Here is a 16,093-nt window from a genome sequence, read left to right on the forward strand (position 1 = left end):
TTCAAAGAAAGTGTCTGGCCCTCCATCTCTCTCAGCCTCAACCCCCACTGGGTTTTTACAGCCAGAAGTTATGGGGACTTCTCTTTCTGGCACTGGAACCCTGGGCTGGGGGGCCTGGTGTGGGGCTGGAAACCCTCACTCCTCGGGGGGACCTCTGCGGCTGAAATATCCCCGCCAATTTTCACCTGCCACAGGTAGGTGTGGGACCAGCCTGCTCAGCATCTCTGTCCCCTCCTACCAGTCTGGATGTGGTTTCTTCTTTAATTCCCTACTTGTAGGACTTCCTCTCGGCCAGATTTCAGGTGGCTCTGAATGATGGTTGTCCTGTAGATTAGTTGTAATTTTGATGTGGTTGTGGGAGGCGGCGAGAACCGCATTTACCTGTGCTGCTATCTTCACCAGAAATCTTGGGAGTGAATTTGTCTATCCATGGTTGGAGGGCCAGCAACCGTGCCTCTGACCCCCGATCCGAGGCAGGCAGCTTGTGCCTGTGTCACTACCCCACGAGGGTAGGTTGACATGCCAGGGCCTGGGTCTGTGCCCCTAACTGCTTCCCAAGCCTCCAAACTCACCTTTTCCCAGAAGCTTCCTTTTAGGACAAACCACAACTGGTGTTCCTTCAGTTTTCTCTCTGCCCGGCACCATGCAAAGTGTCTTCCCTCTACTGTTTGCTTTGGTCTGCATGAGAACCCTGGGGTTACTATTCTGAGCTCCATCTTGCAGGTGAGGAAACCTAGGCCCAGAGGCTTTGAGCCAGTTGTCTGAGGTCGCACAGTTAGAAAGAGGCAGAGTTAGGACTCAACCCCCAGTCTCCCTGACAGCGAGGGCTGTGTCCTCGGCCACTCCCTCCTGGCTCGCCCAGCCATCCTTGATGTCACGCTGACCTTGGTTTCTTAGAATTTCTGTGTGATTTAACCCACAGTATTTTCCATACACTGTGCCTCCTTCCCTAGAAAACCGTGAATATGTTTTTCTGCTTTTTATTTCCTTTCCAGAGAAACAGTTGTGTATACAGTAGGAGCTCAGCAAATACAAATTTTTTTTTGGTGAAAATCCAACTGGAGGTGCTGTTGACAGGCCCAGCATACCAGAAAGGCGGCCCCGGCCCTTTATGGAAGTTACCAGGAAGATGAATAAGGCTCCAAGTGGCAGGGCTGACTCAGGCCTCACAGAATGGCTCGCTCTGGCCTTTGAAGAGCTGAGAGCTATTTACACCCTCCTAATGGACCTCGCTGTCTGCGCTGTATAAATTCTCTGCTCTAAGGCCGTGAGCGTGTGAGGACAGGAGCGGGAAGAGAACCCCCTCCTCATCCTCAGGGTGGGCCTCGTGGGTGTGAGACGCCAATGCGGGAGTGATGACTCCAGTTCGTGGGCAGACACATGCAGCTGGCTGTGCGTAAGGCAGAGAGGCTTTTAGATGGCATGTACGTGGTAGAAAGTAGTCTCTCCCAGCATGAGGTTCTTTGCATAAATAAATGGTGACCAGCTGTTAGTCTTCCTGTTAACATGGCCATCCATCACAGCTTGTTTCAAATATAAGTCTGGGAAGAAGCTGAGACTCCCATGAAAGGCAAATATTCCAATGATAATCCAGCCTCATCTGGCACGCATCTGCCTAGAGACACTCACAAACTGGAGATACTGGCTGGGTCCATCGGGGGACCGGCTCGGAGTCTGATGTTCTCTGTAGATGCCCCCGCGCAGGGCGCAGAGGACACCGAAAGGGAGCGGGCTCCCCTTGGGGGCCTATTTGGTGGAGTCAACATGGTGCCGCTGGCTCCTTCCCTCTCCTGGGTGCCTTTCCCATCTCCCGCCACCGACCTTGACTTACAAGCAACCTTGAGAAGGAACAGGGTGGCAGGGAAAGGAACGTTCTTCTCCCCTAAGGCCCAGCCCCCTGCTTGCTCACGGTGGTCATGGCCCACGGGCTGTTACCGATGTCCTGTTTCAGGGGCAGCAGGGGACAGGCAGGGCAGGAGGTCACCACAGGGTATGACAAAGCTCTCCACTGCCACTCTCTGTCTGCCTGCTGCAGGTCCGAAGCCACCCCGGCAGTCATGTCTGCCCCCAGCCAGGCTCCGTGCGGGAGGCAGGGGCCTGCCCTGCCTGGAACCAGGGAACACTAACGCTCTCCTCATTCATTTTGGATCGTTATTATCACTGTTTGTGTCTCTCTCTCTGGGAACTCATTCATTCATTCATTCATTCATTCTCTTACCCATTCTAAATATATGTATGTGTAGCTCCAGTGTGCCAGGCACTGGGAGTGCAGGGATAAGCAGAGTGGACGTGACCCCTGACTCACCAGAACCAACACTTCCTTGGAGGGAGAACACACTTGGATAAAACAGAAGTAAAGAAAATGAAAGATAATGAATGGCAAGTTGGGAAGGTGTTATTAAAGAAATGAAGGGGAGGTGGAGGGTAGCAGGAGGGACCTGTCTAGATAGAGTGGCTTTCTGCTGAGGTGACTTTTGAGCTGAGGCCTGAAGATGGAGAAGGAATCTGCCAAGTGAAGACTAGGGAGAAGAGCATTCCAGAAGCAGACTGGCACGTGCAAAGGCCCTGTGGTGGGTGGAGCTGGCGCTCCCTGTAGAACTGAAGCCTGTCATTGTGGCTGGTGTGTGATGAGTGAAGGCGCACTAGGATGACTGCTGGTGGAGCTGCAGGCCCTGCGATCGTGTGGTGGGTCCAGGGCTCTGATGCGGTGACGAGGTTTAATGAGCAGCGTGGGGTGCACTGAGAATGTTACTTTATGTGCCTTTGTCATATTTATTCATAAGCATTTATTGGGGGGCCGAGTGCTCGCCAGGCACCGTGCTGTGTGTTAAGGCAGAGCAAACAGCTGGGATTGTCTCCTGGAACCAGAGAAGCCACAGGGGTCTCTAACCTGGGGGGACATGGTGGCCCACGGAAGCAGAGCAGCAGCAGGGGAGCCGGCTCCTGTGGTTCCCCAGAGACCAGCACCGCTCTCTGCAGAACCGCTTCCCTGCTGCCAGCCTGGGGCGTCTGCATGTTTGGTTCCGCCTGCAGGGGTGGCCCGGGCTCCGCACACAGCGCACTCCGACTCTGACTCCATGGCGTGTGAGCCCAGGAGACCCTGTCCTTGGCGGAGGGGGAGGTCGGCCCGAGGCACGGAAGGTGCAGAGGCCTCAGCCCGAATCTCGGGTGCAAGGGGGAGAAACAGCACCTCCCAGTGCTGTGGGGTGGCTGGGAGCTTGTTGCTCCCCCTCTAGGTGGATGGAGAAGTTGAGTCCTGAGGAAAGTCACAAAGTCACTCGACCAGCTGATGACTGTATTTTCCACTCAAAAATGAGCATTTTTCATGCTCAAAAAGTGCTTAAGGGTAGGGATGCCTTTCCCTGCATAGCTCAGATGTCTACTTTCAGTGCTGGGAAGGCAGGTCCAGCAGCTCTGTCCCGGGGACCCTGGGTTTGTGTATCGCATGTCCTTAATTCCTGAGGCACGGAGCTCTCTCCACACCTGCTATTTTGGAGGGATCCTTTCCACTCCATTTCTGTGCCTTCCTTGGGGGTTTACATGGAGTGTTTAAAGCTACCCACCAGGCTAGCCTCCGTTTCGCAGCGTGGAGAGTGCCACAAATACTTGTTTTGCTTTAGGCTTTGGGGAAGGCTGTGGCCTCCGAGGCATGTTGTCTGGGTTCCAGCTGTTTGACTTTGGGGAAGTGACTTAACGTCTTGGATCCCTGAGGAGAGGGGAGAATCTGATGGTGATTCCTGAAACAGTGACGACAGCCTGCTTACCGGATGCTTGTTGCTAAACCCCTCAGTGGTTCCCAAACGAGAGTGCAGCACATCCACCTGGGGGCTGAGCCAGCGTAGCTGGCTGGCTCTGTAACGGGTTCCCGCTCAGCAGTGCGGGGAGCGGGGGCGGGGTGGGGGGGTACAGAGGCAAGACCCTGCCAGCAGCTTCCCAGGTGCTGCTGGCGCCACTGGTCCAGGACCACACCTGGAGAATTAGTGCATGAGTTCCATTCGTTCAGCCCTCATGGCAACCCCCTGAACTTGGTATTACTGCCATTGTCCCTCTGCGGGTGAGGCGATGAAGGCTAAGGGAACGCAGTGACTTGCCCAGGGTCACACAGCCACGGTGAGGGGGAAGGGGGTGATGCCAGGGTTCAGACCCAGGTCTGCGCCATCCAGAGCCACTGTCCTGGGTGGGGGGTCGCACGTTGCCTGCCTGGGAGGGAAACGCGCTCTGTAAACGCTGGCTGCGGTCCCTCCCCTGCTTCACAGCAGAACAGGCCTTTATCCAAGATGACGGTTGACACCAAATGGTTCTCATTATTATTTTGTGATAAAGCAGAACCAGCTAATACTCTAAAAACTTGGATGAGAAAATCCAGACTTAAAAGGGTGGCTAATGGGAAAGGTGCTGAGTCATAGCCAGTCACGGGCCCCAGGGCTCGGAGGGGCTGCGGGCTCACTCAGGCGGCCTGCACCCAGCCCCTGCCACATCCACAGCAGGGTCCTGCAGCCACAGGGGGCTTCTGCTCTGACAGGGGGCCAGGGGCCAGGGGCTTCCCTTTAAGGTGGGGACTGGCCTGCTGGGGCAGCCCAGTCACACAGCCTGTGTCTCTCTGAGCCTCTTGCCCCCACTGGGTGGGACAGAGGGTCTGGTACCCCAGAGGATGAATTGTGGCCCCCCAAGCTTGTACGGACAGTGTGGGGGCACTCATAGGCGACTGGGCTCCGGGGAAGTGGTGGAACTGGAAAGCTGGACCTTACAGGAGGCAGGGATTCGGGCAGCAGGAGTGGGGAGGGCACCCCTGGCGGGGGACCTGGCAGGAGCCAGAGGTTCAGGGGGTGGAAATGCCACTGGGGGGTCGGAGGCATGTCACTGGGGGCCCTTCCTTCCTCCGAATGCAGTGTGTCTCCCCCGTGCTGACAGGTCCGCTGTGGAAACTTGTTCTCTATTCTGGTCAGCGGCGGGCAGCTTTGCACACACAGCTGAGGTGGCTGTCTCCTGTGGACGCAGAGTTCCAGAAGGAGGAAGTCCACCCCCACCCCCATCTCAGCCTGAGCCTCGGCTTACATGGGGGCACGCTGCCTTTCTTTCTGAATTCTCACCCAAACATTTTTGCAGACTTCTCTTGTGAATTCTCTGGAAGGTGAACTATCATGGGGGCTTTAGCCAGGCACCCCCTTACATGCTCCCCCTTTTTTTGCTGGCAATAAGAGGTACATTTAGGGGGAGCCATTGCCCACATTCCAGCTCCCCCACCCTGGAGCAGGCCCTGCTTAAGCTGGTACCTTCATCTCGGTGAGCTCAGCCCTAAACTCTCTGGGTCTTAGCTGGATTAAGGGCCGAGATCGTTGCTGAGGAGGAAGGAGGTACCTCTGTAATTGCTGTTTAAATCTGTCTAACAATAGCCACATGTGGAGCCCGATTTGAGGGTTATTAAACCTGAGCCCATTCTTCCCCCAAACATGCCTTTGTTTGCATAGCTGGGCAACTTGGGGAGAGAAAGAAGAGAAAGAGCCGCAGAGTTAGAAGGGGGCTTTGGAGGCCCCGTTTCCAGGGAAGAATGGGCTCGTGGTTTGGCAGAGAAGCCTGGTGACCAGCATCTCCCAGCCCTGGCCTGGGCAAGCCACCTTCTGGGGGCACCGGGACCGTGTCGCCAAGGGAGCTGCTCTGACTGTGAACCCAAGTCCCAATGGGTGCAGTTGCTTTGTGCAGCCTGGCCCTGTGCGCCTGTCTGGTTGGGGTGCTGCCATACCAGCTTTGGAAGCCAAGGTCTTGGTTAGGGCCCAGAAGGTGGGAGAACAATTGGTGGCTGAGGCAGAGGCCAAGGCAACGCTGGGGCATTGGGAGGGCTCACACCCGCTCGCCACAAGCTCCCTCTCTGGAAGAGCCCCAAACTCAGGGCAGACCTGCTCCCCCTCAGAGGGCTCTTCCAGCTGTCCCCAGACACAGGGTGTGGTCCACCGTGGAGAGCAGGATGACAGTCTTGCAAAGAAGTGTCTTCACAGGTGATAGACCCTTTGATTGTTTTGGCTTTAAATTATCGACTTAAAACAACTTTGGAAACCACCTTATTAATGTCCAGTTTCTAGAAAGGAACCTGAAGCATAAAAACCAAGGGCAACAGGGCAAATTACGTTCGCATTATCTCTAGCTGAAGCATGTGAGAATTCTCACGAATCAGTAGAAGTTTTGTTGGGGAGGACGGAGGGAGCAGGGAGCCCTCACACAGAGGCGGGTGAGGACGGCATGCACCCGGTGGAGTGTGCTGAGTGCCTTGAAAATGGGTACAGCGCTTTACCTTTTACCTATTTTTGCACAGCTCTGCTTCATGCAGAATTCCCCCGTCCCCCGTCTTTTTTTTCTCTTTTGGTGATGGGCAGCCAATTTCCTTCTGTCTGTGCAGCTATATAACACATTTGTTATAACTTCTGTATTTGCATTATACATAAACTCCAACTATTTACTGACATCACCATTTGCACTGCGAGGCTGTCTGCAGATCACGTCTGCCCCGCCAGCGGTCCCTGTTACTCCATTTCTGAGAGCACTTTGCCACCAGGGTTGGCTCTAGAACCAAAGGTCTGAGTGGGGGTGGGGCGGGGAAGAAGGGAAAGGAAGTGTGGGCCTTGGTGTCGGGCAAGGGGTCAAACCCCGGGAGTGCACCCACCTGCCCATGTGGCTTTGGGTAGGTCGCTTGACCCATCTGAGCCTCAGTGTCTGAGTCTTTCACTCAGGGCCACCGCTCACCCACGGGCGCAGTGCAAGGGTGGAATGAAGGAGCTCAGGTGAAGCCCCTGAGCACTGCAGCTGCGCGTGGGGAGTGCATGGTGAGAGGAGCAGTTGCTACCAGGGTGTCAGCTCCTGTGACTCGGACTTACCCACCTGGGGCCCCGGGAGCTTCAGCAGCCTACCAGGTCCAATCCCCTGCTTCTTGGCAGGACCTCGTTCTAGGTATTCCCCAGAAAGCAACTCATCCGGACGTCAGAGACCTCAGGAGGAGGAGAGCCCACGCTCCTGCTCACTGACGCATTCCAGCGGCTCATCCAGGAGCCAGGAAGTCCTCCTGGGTGTCTACACTTAATCCCCACTGCCCGGTTGGAAGCTTATTTTCTTTCGCTGCTTCCTGAGGGGAGGAAGGACTGAGATTTCCCTCATGCAAGGAGATGTCTGGCTTCTGTGGCGAGAGCGCTACCTTTGAGGGTGATTTCAGAGGGAGACTGTGAGACGATTCCGGAGGAGGGGCTGCTGTGAAGGGAGAGGTGCGACGTCCTGGGACCTGTCCCTGAACAGCCCTTGGGAAGGGACCGCACGCTGCACAGGCCATGTCCTCCCTTGGGACGTGGGTGCTCATCTGCACCCTCCATGCTCCCACGTGGCTGTCTCAGGAACCTGAGCCTCATTCTGCCCCTGGCACCCCAGCACACCCACCTCGCACCTCCTCCAGGGTCCCCCGCCTCATGGCCCGCATCCCTGTCTATCCATTCACAGACACAGCCCCCCACATCTGCCTGACCCAGCCCTAAGTCTCTGTAGTTTTATATGTTATAGCTACTGAATCCCCCCACTTCTGTCCATGTGCTCTGGGGTCCCTCTAATCTGGTCACCTCGATCTTTCCCCTGGGTAACCATCTGGCTGCCCGCCCACTCTTCACCCTGCCCTCTCAGGCCCTCCCTCCACTCGGCACCCCGGCCACCTCTGTAGACACAGACTGACCCTGGCACTCGTCTGCTTATGCTCTCCAGTGGTGTCCCAGTGTCCTTTGCGTAAGGACCACCCTTGCTGGCACGTCCTGAGAGCCCTCATCTGTCGTCATGCTGCCCTGGCTCCTGGCTCCCTAGCCACTTCGGCTGCCTTCTTCCAGTTCCTCACACTCATCATGTTCCCTTCTACCCCAGGGCCTTGGCACATGCTTTCGACTCTTCTTGGGCCACTTTCTGGCCTACTGGTCTCTGCCTCATAAACTGTCACTCATCCTTTGGATGTTAACTCAACAGTTACTTCTGGGAAAGCCTTTTAGTAAAGGCTAGCTCAGGTTCCTTTATTGAAAGCTCTCCTAGACCAGAGTTCCTTTCCTTCGGAGTCCCTAGGGTAGTTTGCAGTTAGGCGTTTGTAGGCATGGCTATTTGATTGACACCTGCCTTGACATCCTTCCATCCTGCTCTAGGAGAGCAGGAATCCTTCTGGTTTTGCTCCCTGTTTCACCCAGCACCCAGCATAATGCCTGGTGTGCAGCAGGCGCCCCATTCACACCAGCGGAAGGAGTGTTTATCCCTGAGGTCAGACAGAAGCCAGAGCTTATCCAGCCTTCCCTTTGGGGGTTGTCTTGGAGCCTGTGTCCACTTTCCTTGGCATCCTTCCTGTGGTGAAGGTCCCCTCACCGTCCAGGTCATCTTTGTGGGCAGGTTCGGTATTTAGACCAGGCGCGAGCTGTTCACCTGGTGCTTTAGGCAGGCCGGTTGTCAAGTCCCGACCTACGAGGTACTTTGTGCCTCGGAATGGCTGGGGTACTCGGAGTCTGTGAATGGGATTAGACTCAAATGCTGGTAGGAGGGCTTTCGATACTTATTACAACCCAGAGGTAAAGAAAAGAACAACCCTTTGGTAAAGCAAATAATTACCAGCTAATTTGTCCCTTTTGTGACTTCAGTTTGTCATGTGCACCAGGAGACATTTGTTGGCCTCCTGTGAGGGGCACGGTGGCATCAGCTGGCCACAGAGGCCTTGTGGGGGGAGGTCAGGGGGCTCTGACGGTAACGGTGTCTTCTCAGTCTGCTGGCTCTCCCTCCACGTCTCAACTGATGTAAAGGGCCTTTGGTGGTCCCACAAATACATTGTCACTATTTACTAGCTCCCGAGAGCTGAGCTAATTCTCCCTCCAACCCTGCCCCCACCCCTACCTCCTCACCTGCATGTCCCCATCTCAGACGCATACCACCCTCTGGCAGGTGCAGCCTGTCAGGTGGATGGGTGGGTGGAAACGCCAACTTGACCATGGGCAGGTGGTCTGAGCGGGAAGGTCGGCCAGGGCCTCTGTCCCTGGTTCTCTGGGTGAGCTAGAGTGTTACTTCACCTCACTGACTGCCGTCTCCCCTGCCTGGCACGTCACTCACAGGCTGTGGGGCTCACTTTGAGATCATAGGCTAAAGGTGCTTTGAAAAGTCTAACATCATTTAAATTCAGGGAACCCTGAGGGTTGAAATAGACCAGTTGGCAGAAATCTAGTTTTCCGGTATGGTGATCTTTTACCACATGCTCTTCTGTTCTAATGTGTGACCTTCTTGCTCAGGGCCACCTTACTTCCCTGGGCCTCTGTTTCCACGCCTGTGAAACAAGGTGGGTTGACCCTGGGGTGGCACATAGGAGAGCTGAACGCTGTTTCTCTTGCAGGTCAGACAGACTCACCGACAAGCTCCGAGAGCACAGGCCTTTGGGTGGAGCTGAGCAGAGGGCCAGCCACCATGAATCCATCCAGCTCTGACTCAGGGGTGACGCTGTTTGCCAGCTGTGGAGGTGCAGAGGAGAGAATCCAGGCCCAGAGGGGTCACCTGGACCAAGACTTGGAGGGTAAGTGCGTCTGTGAACTTACAGTTGGCTTTGGGGAGATGGCTTGGACACACCCCACATTTGGAACATACTAAGCAGTGTCCAACTCAGGGTCCAAATAGGCTGTTTATGTTTCAAAGACATCCCCTTTCTCTCCTGCCCACCTCACAGGAGACCCTTGACTTTGACCTCTGCCATGTTTGCATGTCTTTGTCTCCCTGCCTGGGGTGAACACGGCAGACCCCAGCAAGGGTCTTGCCAGTCCCCACGGAGGCAGATCCAGGGCCATGTCCCTCCCTGGGGCCTGGCCTGAGCCCCTCTCTGGAACAGGTGTTGAGGGCTGTGTGCCCTGGGAGCTGCTGTCCTCTGGAAGCAAGCTGGTTTTCCATCTCTGAGGAGTCGCTCTGGCCAGATGCTGCTAGCAGAGAGCAGTAAGGACAGAGGGTTACTTGGTGGGAGGGGAAGGGGTCATGCGTGCTGCTTGCCTGTGTGCAGTGGGAAGCTTAGGTGGGTGGTCCAGGGCCCTCCCTCCCCCCACTGTCGGCACCCCTGCCTGGGCGACTGAAGGAAGGGCCCAGCCTAGTCCAGTCGAGGGGAGCTGGGTGGGCATGCGCTGTTTGGCTTGGGCTTCCGCAGCAGAGACACCCAACTCTGCGCAACGGGGAGCTGAGTGGGGGCCTGATCGCTGGGGGATCTGCCTCCCTGCCCAGAACCAGTCTGAGTCCCATGGGAGAGGCAAAGGTCCTCTCTGGTCTCTGTACCTCTCTCATCCCTGTCTCTCTTTAGTTCTTTCCATTTTGCTGAAGAAATTGATATATTGAAGACTCTATGTGGCCAAGTGGGTCCGATCCCAAGAGTGACCTCCAAGCCCCAGGTCCAGATACGCCTGCCCCGTCCCCAGGCTTGTCCCAAGGGCCACGCGCACCTGCCGGCGGGCTCAGGCCTCTCGGCCAGCCCCGTTCTCTGACCTGGGGATGCCGGTTAACAGATTCATTGGGGTGAGCTCCGAGATGAGGATAGGAGGCGAGAAGAATCGTCTTTTCTTCCTAACCGTCCCCAGGATGCCTGCAGCAGCCTCGAGAGTTCTCGCTAACCTAATCCCTGTCAGAAAAGGGAAGACGGAGCAAGTCAGGCTTCCGAAGCCAAATCCCGTCCCGCACTCGCGGCTCCGGCAGCCTCCCCGCCTGCCAGCCCGCCCTCCTTTGTGTGGAAGCCCCCGGCTGTTCGGTCAGGGTTTCCGGGGATGAGGATTTCATATTTCACTCTTTCGTTTTTCATATTTAAATTTGCTTTACTCTCCGGTTTGACTTTCCACTGACCCTTGCAGAATTGGAGTATTTCAAGGAGGGGAAAGAGATCTCATTATAGGAAATGAGAAAAGTGGAGCCGAGTTTTAAAACTTTTAATGACGGCAGCGCGGCGTTCCAAGCCGCCTCGCGCTGGGGCCGGAGTCGCTGCCTGGTTACGAGTCTTTCAGGCCTGAGCAGGGCCGCTGACATGCGTTTAATTTTCGGTGTCTGGGATACATTCTGAAAATAATGAAACCCAAATGTATGACCGAATTAGAGAACAATTTTTATCTGCGACAAAGAAGTTTTGAAAACAAGCGCCAGCAGTTCGACCAAACAAAGCGTTAAAAGGCCCGCCAAGCCTTCGGTCATCTCGCCTGGACTTGTCCCAGCGGGTCTCCATGGCCGAGGGAGCTTTCCCCTCCTTTGTGTGCGAACCAGGCCTCATTATGTCACTTTATGCCCATTTTTCCTGTCCTTTCCCTGGGCGTGTGCTCCGCGCTGTGCTGTCGGCTCTGGAGAGAGCATGTCTAGGGGAGCGAGGACCCTCTGCCAGAGGCTCCACTGGGGAGGCAAAGGGCTGCTGTCACAGACACCGGCGGAGGCCACTCCGCAGCTGGCACATCACGGTGCACCAAGGGCTCGGGGCCCTGCCGGTGGGGCAAGGCACCACCGTGCATGTCGGGCCAGACGAGCCCCGTCTCTGGCTCTCACCTGGCCTGTGTGACTGGGGTGGGTCCTGGGCCCTCTCTGGGCTGCACTGTTTGCATCTGAACGAGGAACTCAGGGATTCTGGGGGGCTGGCAGCAGCTGGCCTCTCTGTGGTGTGCACCCCTACTATGGGGCAGTGCCCTGAACAATCCCCCCTGTACTTCCCAGAAGCCCAGCATCTGGGATGATGTGGAGACCCTGCCTGGGTGGTTTTCTTTATTGTCCCCATTCCAGGAGGTCCTCTGAGGTGTGTCAGCAGACAGACATGCCTATGTCTGCTTGCACTTCAGAGTGAGTCCGGTGTGCAGCCATCGCCTCTGACCTTGGTGAGACTCTTGTGTGTGGATAGGGAGTGAGTTATGGTCATGGTCTTGTCTGACATCTTAAAACACCTGGCTTCTGGGGAAGGTAATTCTGCCTGTCTTGGGTGCTTGCACCTTACAAAGATTTGTGGACTCTGATCCCCTTGCCTGGCCCCACCCCTTCAGCGTGGGCGCAGGGCTGGGAACGGCCCCTTCTCTGCCACGTTCCCTCACTCTCCTCACCAGCACTGTCTGGCCAGGCTCAGCCCTCCCAGGGTCGGTTCCCTGGAGCACAGCTCCATGGGCCATTGGGTACACATTTCATTCGAGGCTTGGGACCGCCTCTGCCGGTCATCGCAGAGTCGGGAGAAGGTATCCCAAGTGCTTGCCCTTGACCGGCGATCACAGACCGACCTGGAAGTGGGGGTATAAGCCTGTGACGCCCAGGCTGAGGTGCCCGGGGTAAAGCTCAGGCTTGGGGAGGCCTCCGGGCCACGATGGCCTCTGCAGAAATGAGCAGGTCGAGGTGTCTGCTGTTGTGGACGGGTGGTGGATAGATGGGTAACGCCCAGTGAGCCTCTTCCACCTCTGTGTGGCCTTGGGCAAATTCCACATGTCTTTGGGTCTTTGTGTCCCCGTCTGTAGAAAGGGGCCAGCAGTCCTTCCCTTTTGTCACTGGGCTGTGTGGGCACGCACTTCGGCAGGCTGGAAGCACCACAGGAATGGGCTGGGTGGCACTGGTTTCTGGGAAGGGAGTTCGGGCCAAGACGTCTTGGCACAGCACCTGGGAACTGAGGGCTGCTGAGTGGGCATTTCCTGTGGCCTGGGTGCTCCCTGTCAGGTCACCAGTGGCAGGGCTCAGTCCCTAACACACTGTCTGGCAGGGAGGAGCTGAGTGGACTCAAGTTTGTGGGGCGGCTGTAATGAGAGCTCACGCTCTGCGGGTGTGAAGTGCAGCCAAGTATCCTAACGGCGGCGCCATCGATTCGCAGTGCCGGGGCTAGGTGCGGCTTCCCAGTAGACTGAGGGCCTAAAGGCACAGGCGCATTTTACCAGATGCATGTCAGAAGGGACCCCCGGGGGCCAGGCTTCTTGGTGCTGTTTTTATTTTCTTTGTTTTGGTTTAATGGACTTTAGTTTTAAGAGCGGTTTTAAGTTCACAGCAAAATTGAGGGGAAGGTACAGAGAATTCCAGTGGACCCGCTGCTCCCTGCCCCCACGCACAGCCTCCCCCACTGCCAGCAGCCCCCCCACCCAGAGCACTTCATCTGTTGCCGCCGATGAACCTGCACGGGCACAGCGTCGTCACCCCGCGTCCATTAGGGCTCGTGCTTGCGGCTGCGCGCTGCGTGGGCTCCGACAGGTGAGTGATGGCGACGTGTGCCCACGACCATAGACTGCATCGCCCAGAGTGGCTTCGCCGCCTGAAACGCCTCCGTACGCCACCTGTTTGTCCCTCCCTCCCCTTTCCCTGGAACCGCTGGGTTTATTGTCTTTATAACATTTCCTTTCCCAGAATTTCATATACTCGGAATCACACAGCACACTGCCCTTCTCCGCTTGGCCTCTTCCACTTAGTAACATGCACTCGAGGGTCCTCCTTGTTCCCCTTGTCTTGTCATGACTTGGTGGGTCACTGCTTCTCAGCACTGAGTGATATTCCGTTGTCGGGGTGCACCGCTGTTCACCCATTTGAAAGCATTGTTTTCTCAGTCCTGAGACCTATTGGCCACACTTGGCCCCTGTCCCGGGAGGTACGTGCATAGGGCCCCTCTCCTCTCTGGGCCTGGCCCCGGCCCCGTGGCCTGACTGATAGTCTTAGTAGCACCTCCTCATCATTGAGACTGAGCACGTGCTCTGTGCCAGGCCCTCCTTGCAATGGTCATCTCATTCAAATCATCCTGACAACCCAGGAGGAAGGTGTTCTCATCCCCATTTTCAGGATGAATCAGCTGAGGACCAGAGAGGTGAGGAGACCTGCCCAGAGCCCCTGACCATATGTGAGGAGTCCGGTGTGAGCCCTGCCTGTCCAGCTGCAGACCCAGTGCTCTGAGCATGATGCTGCTGGCTTGGCATTAGGCCCCAGGCTCACGGCAGGGGTGGCCCAGGGCAGCAGGAGGCGAATAAGGCGGGGAGGGAAAAGACAGTCATGGTGTTCCTCTCCCCTCCCCTCCTGGCCCAAAGCCCTCCCGGCCCAAAGCCCTGACCTAATCCCTCATCTTCACCTCACGGGCACTGGGCCTTGTGGGGAAGGCCTGTTGTCGGGGGAGCTTGGGTGGCCGTGGGAGCAGGGATGAAGAGACGGCAGGAGCTGTTGCTCATGCCACGGTGGCCAAGTGTCAGGTCTGAGCCAGCGCTGTGCCCGATGCTGGGAATGCAGCCGTGAACGTGATGGATGAGGCCCCTACCCTCCCAGGGCTTGCCTTCTAGGGAGAGACGGGGCACATACACAAGAAAATCATCAGATGCAACAAGTACATCTCGGGGCAAGGAAAGCAGGCAGTGGATGGGGGGCTCTTTTACATGGGGCAATCGGACAGCCTCCCTGAGGAAGTGGCAGTGCAGCTGTGACCTGCGTGTTGAGGAGTCAGCTGGGAGGAGGTCGGGCAGAGCCTTACCGGTGCACGGAACTCGGGTCCAAAGGCCCTGGGGTGGCACAAGCCCGGTGTCTTGAATGTGCAGACTGCACGAGGCAGCTGGAGTTAGGGATCCAAAGTGAGAACGAAGACACAGGTGAGACACAGTTTGGATCACGTGGGGCCGTACCGAACATTGTCTAGGGGTTTGGGTTTAATTCCAAGTACAGTGGGCCCCTGGGGTGGTCACATGCTTAGCCTGGTGTTTTAAAAATCCCTTTGACAGCTGAGTGGACAACAGATTGTAGGGAACACAGGTAAAGGCAGGCAAGTCAACTACAAGGCCTGGGTACACGACGGCATCCGGGTACACGACGACGATGGGGCGTGTGCAGTGAGGGCGCAGGGTGGTGCGTGGGCCCAGGTATGTTTCAGGGGTAGAGTCTGTAGGACTTTCTAGTGGACTGGCATGCCCTCCGCCCAGCTGCTCAGGCTGAGAGTGATGCCCGATTTCCCTCTCTCCCTTAGCCCTACATGCTTGCTGAGATGGGGAAGACCTTAGAGGGAGAGCAGGCTTGGTGGGGGGAGTGGAGGTCAGAAGTACAGCTCAAGACTTGCTAAGTCTGAAAGGCCTGTTGGACACGCAAGTGATGACACCAAGCTGGCTCTTGTGAGAGTGGAGTGCAGCGGCTAGGGGTGGACACCGTGCGTCCCTGGTGTGGCAGTGATGTTTGGAGCCACAGGCCTGGGTGGGATGGTGGACAAAGGGAGGGGAGAAAAGGGCTCAGAGACAGGGCCCTTGGGCAGTGTAGTCTGTAGACACGGAGGAACAGGGAGGGTCTGTAGACACAGAGGGAACAGCAGGGAGATGGGGAGGGTCCTGGGGGTGGGAGAGAGGACCCTGGCAGCATGGCCTCCTGGGAGGAAGGGTTTGGGGGAAGGGCTGCTGAGAGAGGACTTTGGCCACCTGGACTACGGGAGACTGTGGTAAGAGCCAGCCCAGAGGGGAGGCAGGGATGAAGCCTGGGCCGGGGTGGGGCGGGGGGTGGGGGCGGGCACAGTACAGAGTAGACATCAGCCCCGCCCAGCACTTCCACAGTTTTACTAGAAGAAGAAGCAGAGAGATGGGGTGGCATCTTGAGAGGGATGTAGGGGTCAAGGCAGGGTTGTTTTTGTGGGAGAAATTACAGCAAATTTGTATAATGGTGTGAATGACCCAAGAGGGAGGAGAAGTTTAATGGTCCAAAGAGAGAGGGAACATGGGCAGGAGTGACATCTTTGCCAGGGCGCAGGGGGCGGGGCTCGGTGACAGAGGAAAGAGCTGGCCTTGCACAGGAGCAGGGATACTGTTTTTCTCAGACTTGGTCATGAAAAGGAAGGCAGAGAGCATGTATCTGGTGGAACTATTCATTCGGCTGTGTGACCCCCAGATGTCAGTCCCCAGACCAGACCTCTGCTTGCATCCTTCTGTCCACCCGCCCTTCGGTGTCTCCAGCCATGTGCCTTTGAGCACACTTGTCTGTTCCCACCTGTGCACCCCATTTTACCCACTTTTGCTGTCCTCTGTGATTCAGCCCCTTCTTCCTCTGCCTCCTTTTGTCCCCTTCCTCCAGGGAGCCTCCCCAGATTACCTCAGCCCATAGGGCTCTCTCCCCAGCTGAGCCACTGGACCCCTGGTCACTA

General features: G+C 56.5%; 1 long non-coding RNA gene across 1 annotated transcript in view; it reads left to right on the top strand.

Moving 5' to 3' along the window:
- Positions 1–16,093, top strand: part of LOC118497868 — a 171,089-nt gene that overhangs the window by 53,492 nt on the left and 101,504 nt on the right. The window contains exon 2 of the long non-coding RNA XR_004900379.1: positions 9,377–9,553. This is a non-coding gene — a long non-coding RNA (uncharacterized LOC118497868). The remainder of the gene's footprint in view (positions 1–9,376; positions 9,554–16,093) is intronic.

This window comes from Phyllostomus discolor, chromosome 13 (assembly GCF_004126475.2).
Source record: "Phyllostomus discolor isolate MPI-MPIP mPhyDis1 chromosome 13, mPhyDis1.pri.v3, whole genome shotgun sequence".
Classification (NCBI taxonomy): Eukaryota; Metazoa; Chordata; class Mammalia; order Chiroptera; family Phyllostomidae; genus Phyllostomus; species Phyllostomus discolor.